Source organism: Rattus rattus, chromosome 5 (assembly GCF_011064425.1).
Source record: "Rattus rattus isolate New Zealand chromosome 5, Rrattus_CSIRO_v1, whole genome shotgun sequence".
In the NCBI taxonomy this organism is placed as follows: Eukaryota; Metazoa; Chordata; class Mammalia; order Rodentia; family Muridae; genus Rattus; species Rattus rattus.
The window spans coordinates 145,676,239-145,684,681 of record NC_046158.1 but is presented as its reverse complement, the minus strand read 5'-3'; positions in this window follow the sequence as shown (position 1 = coordinate 145,684,681).

The window sequence follows — 8,443 nt, the reverse complement described above, 5'->3', positions numbered from 1 at the left end:
CCATCAGGTAGCTTAAACAGCCTGTGATACTGGCTCCAGGAATCTGTCCATCTCTGAAGCCAGAGGGCACTAGTACTGACATATGCATATAATACACACACACACACACACACACACACAGAGGGGGAGGGGAGAGTTGTTCATAGTTTGAGGTGTGTCTTAGTTAGGGCTCTATTGCTGTAAAGAGACACCATGACCATGGCAACTCTTATAAAGGAAAACATTTACTTGGGGCTGGCTCACAGTGTCAGTCCATTATCATCATGATAGGAAGCATGGCGTCACGGTGGTAGACATGCTAGGGAAAGGGCTGAGGGGTCTACAACTGCATTGGCAGGCAGCAAGAAGAGTCTGTGAGCCACTGAGTCTGGGCTTGAGCTTCTGAGACCTCAAGGCCCACCTCCCAGTGAAACAGTCCTCCAATAAAACCACACCTACTCCAACAAGGCCACACCTACTCCAAAAAGGCCACACCCATTCCAACAAAACCACACCTACTCCAAGGCCATGCCCACTCCAACAAACCACACCTATTCCAACAAGGCCACACCCACTCTAACAAAACCACGCCTACTCCAACAAAACCACGCCTACTCCAACAAGGCCATGCCTACTCCAACAAACCACACCTATTCCAACAAGGCCACACCCACTCTAACAAAACCACACCTACTCCAAAAAGGCCACGCCCATTCCAACAAAACCACACCTACTCCAAGGCCATGCCTACTCCAACAAAACCACACCTACTCCAAGCAAGGCCATGCCTACCCCAAAAAGTCACACCTACTCCAGCAAAGCCATACCTCCTAATAGTGCCACTCCTTATGTGCCAAGAATTCAAACACATTAGTCCGTGAGGGTCAGACCTACTCAAAACACCAAAAGGGGATACAGTCCATCATGGTGGGAAGACGTGACACTTGAGGCAGCTGGTCACGCCACATCATCCACAGTCAGGAAGCAGACAGAGGTGAATACTGGTGCTCAGCTCACTTCTGTTTTGATTTCTGTTTTAGTCAGTGTGAGAGCTTATGGCCTTCCTCCGTTGAGATCTCTGAAAACTTCGTCATAAATCCACACAGAGCTGTCGACTAGCGGGTTTAAATCCAGCCAAGTTGATGGAGAATTAGCATCATGGTATGACAGAGTCTAACCCTTGATGGCCCATTCTCAGACCTGCAAGTTTAGCTGGAACAAGGAAATATACTACCAATGTGCTGTTTGCCATCCCGTGCTGCATAAAATGGATAAACCCTGTTTCCAGAGAGATAACAAGAAGGAAAGAGGACCCAGCAGGTCTCCACAGTTCTAGCTTCAGACACTCATGGGGCTGGGAGAAAGCCCTGAAATCCAAGCTGAAGAAACTACCGTGTGTAATTGTCAAAGAAGACAGCTCGGTGAACATGCGCAGTCCATCTAAGGTGAAGTCCTGTTGGAGAAGAATTTGAAAACGTCAGCCTCCAGCAATTGCAGTTCCTAACATTTGGAAATTAAAGCTCTTGGAACACTGAGAGAAAACAAAGCTGTGAACCACTGAAGGGCCCGCTTTCTCTGTCAAAGTGCCCCATTGAACCAGATCTGCAACCCCTGCCCTGGGAAGATTAAGGCAAGAAGATTGTTGACAGTTTGAACCCAGGCTGGACTGCATAGTGGATTCTAAGCCAGTTTGATCTAGAGAGTGAGACCCTTCCTCAACCAAACTGTGCTCAACTGAAGAAACCTGGGGACCAGCCTGGAGAGATGCTCGGTGACGAAGAGCACTGACTGCTCTTCTAGAGGAGCACAGGTGGATTCCCAGCACCCATATAGTGGTTCACGACCATCTGTAACTCCAGTTCTTGGAGATCTAACACTCTATTGAGGCTCAGCTGAGGCACCAGGCACACAAGTGGTACGTATGCATAGATGCAGACAAAATGTCCCTATGCATAATTTTTTTTAAAAAAGAACCTAGAGCACCGGGAAATGTCAGGCTCCCTCTATGGGGCAACGCTCTCCGCTGTTGGGCAGACGGTCAGAGGAAAGACCAAGCGCACACACAAGAAGGTTCTATTGAAGAATGTAAAGGTAGAACCGTTCGGGTCAGGGGTGCTGTAGCCTTCTGCTTGAGCATGACCTATTATTTATAGACCGGGAAGCATGCTTAGGGTGCTCCTGGGGGTAGCTTTTAAAATGTTTGCAAAGCATGAGACATTTTCTGCTGATAAAATGTCAAAGAGAAATTCAATAAAAGGAAGCTGTGAATAGAGGCCTTAGCGGGAAATGGAAGCGCTGAGAACCTATTCAAGCCAATGGTCAGCCCGAGGCTGCTCCAAGGAAGGCATCATCTCACAGAATGACTCGCATCATGGTGCTCTAGGTGATCGGGCTTTGGGAATGGGTAAACTCTCGGTGGACTGCCACATCGTCCTGAAGCATCTGGAACTGTTTCATTTGTCCCCACCCCCACCCCCACCCTCCTAGGAGCCCCTTCTGCTGTTTGACTCAGAACTTGTTGCCAAACAACCTGAACACGGCAGGAACCTCTTTCTTATAGTCCCAAACAATGACGGTTGGGGAGACCCAGAGTTGGCTGTCTTATGGGGTGTGGTTAAGCTTGGTTGTGCCTGGCCGTCACGGTTGGCGCGCATGCGCATACGAACTAGCTGATGATGCAGCGCACGTAAGCTGATGAGGATACAGCGCATACAAGCTTGATGAGGATTAAAGTATAACAGAAAGTGGGGGAGTAGGAAAGGGCAGAGGGCAGCTCCCCCCAAGCCACTGTGGGGTGAACTCTGCAGAGTACGGAAGCTCTGCATTATCTACTTTTCTCGTTGTTATAACAGGAGCTACTTTAAGAGGAAGGGTTTGTTCTGGCGGGTGTCTTGAGATGGTCCCGACCGTCATGGTCAGGAGGCATGGCAGCTAGATTGGCTTAGACTAGGGCGGCAGAAGGCAGTGGCTTGTTAAATGTCACCAACCAGGAAGTAAAGAAAACTCAGGCCAGAAAACAGGCAGCCAATAACCCTCAGGTCCTCGCTCCTAACTCTGAGTGGCCAACATCCTCCAGCTAGGCTCCTCCCCTTAAATGGTCTATGGCCTCCCAAATGGCCCCCACCCCCACACCCCCTCTCTGGGGACTAAGTGTTCAAGTACAAATTTCCTCAGATTTGAACCGTAACAAAGTTTAAATTCAAAACTCCTGGGTCATTATAGAAGAGTGTTTATCGAAGTACAAGAACCGGGTGCAAACTATTTGTTGGGTCAGTGTGTAGCCTGGTAGCACTTAGGTGTACAGAATGTGGGGTCCAGTTACTGGAAAGGTCCACGCCAGTGTCAGGGGTGAGTGAAATATGGACACAGTCTCTACGGGGAGGCTGCAGGGAAGGGCTGATTGTCCATGCCATCGTGGCCCTTAGCATCTTATGATGCAACAAACATGGTGGCCCAGAGTGACGCACGGGACGGTGAGCCTCAAACCATGGGCGGTGCAATGGTCAGCGCCCCAGTGGTCAACGTGACACGATCTAAAATCACCAGAGAAAAGTGTCAGTGAGGAATCGTGCAGATTAGGTTGGCCTGCCCACGTGCCCGTGGAGACTTTTCTCAGTTGGGTTAACTGAAGAGGGAAGGTCCACCCTGAAGTTGGGCGGCACCTTTCCATGGGCTGGGCCCTGAACTCAGTCACGCAGGCATTGATGCTGTCTCCGATCTCGACTGTGAATGTGATCAGCTGCTTCAAGTTCCTACTGTCCTCACTTCTTGGGTATGGTGGGCTGTAATCTGGAATTGGGAACTAAAACTCGTCCTTTTCGCCCTAAGCAGCTTTGGTCAGCGTATTCTGTCATAGTAACAGAAAATTAAACTGAGATGGGTGTCCTCAGATGACACTTCAAGGGACCTGGGAGAGAGACGTGAGGGTCCGCAGAGCAGGGACAGGAACTAGGGACAATAGCAGAGACTAATAGGAGTCTCGAAGACTATCGAGCGTGGCCATCCAGAGCCAAGGAGCTGCGACACCTACAGCCCCACACCCCATGAGCCCACTGAATGCAGGTGGTGTGGAGGGGCCAGAGGCCAGAGACACAGCCAGGAGCCCAGCTTCAACGGCAATGCACTGAAGGCAGACAAACTCAGGGTCTCTCGCCGGCATGCCCGAGCGGTGCACACAGAGCTTGGGCTCACGGTGGCCTTGTTACCAGCCTGGAAATGAAAGTATAGCACGAGATGTTCCACGATGATGTTTAAACCCTGACTGCAGAGCCCACCTTTGCCTGAATCGGTCTACACGGGGTTTGGAGCCAGAGTTGAGAAAGCTGACCCTTGGTACATGAGCATCAAGTTCAAGCCCTCCCCGGAGAACATTTAGATTTTCTTTTTTCCCCGATCTGGGATGGAATCTAGTTTGTTGGTTGCCTGGGAGACGAAATGTACTGCTTTGTAGCACTTCAATGTTAAGAGGGCTTTGACGTGGTTCTGCAAAGAATCTATTTACCCTGCACCAAATTCCACAGCCCTCTCGGTAGTACGGGCTAGGGTATTCCCTTTCATTACAAACTTCTTAGGAGATGAAGAAGATGAGGCTTGCTTCGGTTAGCTCTTGCTTTATACCAAACTCCAAAGTAGTTCCAGCCCAAGGTTGAACACATCAGCCACAAGGTCATTGTGACTTCCTTTGTCATATCCGGGCCCGATCACCATCAGCTAAGTACCAGATCTGCGCAGACTGTGCTTTCCTTGTTGTCTCTGGTCCACTCAAGCCCTCAAGATAAGCAGCACTGTTCCCAGGGAAGAAACTGAGGCTCAAAAACAGGAGAAAGTGCGTGAGGAAACAAAACTTTAATCCAGTCCTGCATGGTCCCGAAGCCATGCTCTGCTGCAGCAGACAGCCCCCATGTACGCTTCCCAGTCATGTGAGGTTTCACTGTGGGCTGGCCTCGGGCCCCTGCTCCTGATATGGGCCGTGTGCAAGCTTCAGCTCCAGCCCCTGCGTCTGCAGAGAAAACGTTTAACATGGGAATCTAGATGTCACTTAAGGTAGCAGGGAAAACTGACATGGATCTTCCTGTGCGTACGTGCACATGTATGTGTGCACGCGTGAGCGCGCCTACATGCATGCATTCAGGCATGCCACAGCATGCAGAAGTCAGAGAACAGCCTGAAGGATTGGTCCTTGCCTTCTAGCCTTCTAGCCTGTTCTAGACGGTCTATTGTCTGCCACTGTTTAAGCAAGAATAGCCAGCCCTTATGCTTCCGAATACTTGCCTGTTCCCACCTCCTACCTCCCCGTGGGAGTGCTGGGATTGCAGACACTAATGCTAAGCCCTGGCTTTTATTCATGTTCTAGGGATTCAAACTCTGGTCCTCATGCTTGCACCACAAGTGCCTTTACCCATCGAGCTGTCTCCCAGTCCAGAAACGAATCTCTTATTTGGCTGATAGGAGCACGTCTCCTCTGTCTTAGCATAACGTTTCTCAATAGCTCAGCCCTTTTCCCCACTGAGACCAGGCGACTTTAGTTTGCTGCACCAAGTTGACATTTAAAACTGGTTGTCATGATGAGTCCAGTTCCTCCATAATCTGGCCAGCGTGAGTCACCGTTCTTTTTTTTTATGACAGTCATCCTAGTTGGCAAGTCTTGGTTTTGACTCAGAAATACTGCATTAAAGCAGTCACACACACACACACACACACACACACACACACACACACACACACACACACATGGAGCCGTCCGTGGCCACAGTGCTGAAACCAACATGGAAACTCAGTAAGGTGCGTCATAGCCTCCACCAAATGTGGACAGCGCTGTTCCTTGGTTTGAGGTCCTAGACAGAAAGATAATAAGCAAGCGAGGATCTTGTCTGCTCTTGACTGTGGAAGCGATGTGACTAGCCACTTGAGTTCCTGTCTCTATACCCCTCAAGGATGGACCCTGGAACTAAGGCCAACTAATGCTTTTGTCAGGATATTTCAGGACAACACCAATTGCCCTCTCGCCCTGGCCACTTGAAGTCCCCTCTTGTCTGCATTCTACCTTCTGCAGTTTATATCAAGATCAGACACCCTGCGTATTCCAGTGCTCTCTTGTCTCACCCTGAGGGATACTCACCCAGCCTGTCCTTGGAACCCCTGCCCTGAGGAGGCTGGTCCAGGTGTCACCCAAACCTTAGACAGTCCCTGGTGCAAATCACACTTACTAGGTGGGTGGAGGAAAAGACGAACAATGAAAGCCAGCTGTCTAACTGTGGGCCCATGCTGTGTGCAGCTGGAAGGCACTGCCGTGTATTTTGACGGTGTTTACATTGATCTGCATCCTCTTCCACCCCGGGTACCACGGAGACGTTGTTCTGAAATAGGACTGAAAGAGGAAATTAGCCATTTCATTGTAAAGTATGGGCGCGTCCGTACAATTCAATGTAAAACTAAAAATCCTGGAAAGATAGCTATTAGTCCTACAACCAGCACCCATTTGAACTTTTTTCTGGGGGAGGGGGGATGAGTATTCAAGACAGTATTTCTCTGTGCGGACCTCGAACTCAGAGGTCTGCTTGCCTCTGAGATTAAAGGTGGGTGCTTCCACCACCCAGCTCGTTTTAACTTTTTTTAAAACTCAAACTTCTTTTTTTTTTTCTTTTTTCTTTTTTTTTCGGAGCTGGGGGCCGAACCCAGGGCCTTGTGCTCACTAGGCAACCGCTCTACCACTGAACTAAATCCCCAACCCAAAACTCAAACTTCTGATGACTTATCCTGCTTCTTCTCACTCAGGCTGAGGGCTTCTGGGGGCTGCGAATGTCTGGGCTTCAGGATAGAGCTGAGTACCCGGGGGAGTCATGAATGCAGCTGGACCTGTCACGTTTTCAAAAGTCATACAGTGCGCACACTCACATGGACATATATGTGTGCACACACACACACACACACACACACACACACACACAGCATGCAATGCAAGTGAAAGGAGAAAATAGTATTAGCCGTGTCATCCCTGGAGGCCCGTGTTCCATGCCACATGACAGACAGGGATTGCCGTACTTCCTGTGTCCAGAGCCAACACTGTGCAGCTCTCCTTCCGGCCCCTCTGAGTTGACTTGGACCCTGAAATTCAGGAAATGTGCCTGAGGATCCAGGACCCAGCATGTCCATACCTGAGCTGGAACGCAGAAGAGAGGAGCGTACGGCTTTGAATAGAGCCGCTGTCTAATTCAGCTCCTCACGGTTACGACACAGTCCTTCCGGGAATGCTCTAGAACTTCATGGAGTTTGTCTTGCTGCTGTAGTTAGTCTGTCCTGTTTGCTTACTTGGGTTGTTTTGAGACAATTTCATTATGTAGCCCACGCTGCCCTCGAATCAGCTATGTAGCCCAGGCTGGCCTCTAACTCCGGATCCTCAGACCTTGACCTCTACAGCGCTTATATCATGCCATGCTCACCTCAGCCTCTCCTTTCCCTGACAGCATCTGCTTCTGTAAAACCCCTGTTAACTCCGGTTTCTCTTTCTCTCGTCCCACTCCCTCCCCTCCACTTTACAACTTGTCAAAAATTCCTCAGCTTTTGTGCTTCTTAACGGTTTTTACGATCCCTTCTGAACTCATGGTCTAAGTCTTTCCCGTTTGCCCTGCAGCTTGCCTCTAAATGTTTAAAACTGACCTCTGTGTTACTGTAAGATCGTGTGAAGGGAGTGGGAGAGGTATTGCTTTGAGCGCCTGGGAAGGTATCTATTGTTCCTGATTACCAGTGTTTCCATGAAGTGAGCCCGAGAGTCAAAGGGGTCCCCGATAATCCTTATCTCCTGGAATGCACACCTTTGTGTGGCCCAGCACTGAACAGCAGCACTTAACTAATGGACTATTACAGGCCAGGGGTGCATGGGTTCCAAACTGTAAAAGAGCCTCTTGGCCTCTGGTATGTGCTTTTAGGATTGCCCGGTGCTCTGTAGGGTCTGGAGAGTGACCTGGGGGAGCCATGTTCTGAATGGATGAGTTTACTAACTGTATAGCCAGCAAAAGTAAAAGGGATAACTAGAAAGTGACAGGTAGATGACAGACAGACAGGCAGACAGAGAGAGAGAGAGAGAAAGAGAGAGAGAGATAAATACATAGATGACATGATTGATTGAGAGAGATAGATACATACATAGATGACAGATTATTGATTGATTGAGAGAGAGAGATACAAAGACAGACAGACAGATGGACAGACAGACAGAAAAACATCAAGTTAGGTGCTCACCATATCCAATAGAAGCCCTCTGAGGAAGTTGAAGGTATCAGCTGGAGTTTTCTTTTTTTTTTTTCATTTTTAAAAAGGTACTTTATTTTAATATTACAGATACAGTTTAGAGCAGATAACCTCAAACTTTATTTACCCACCTGTACATGCTTTCAAGGCTAAACCTAGGATGGATAACTAGAAACAAGCCAAGTTTGTCTATTCAGATATACTTTTGATAGATAGA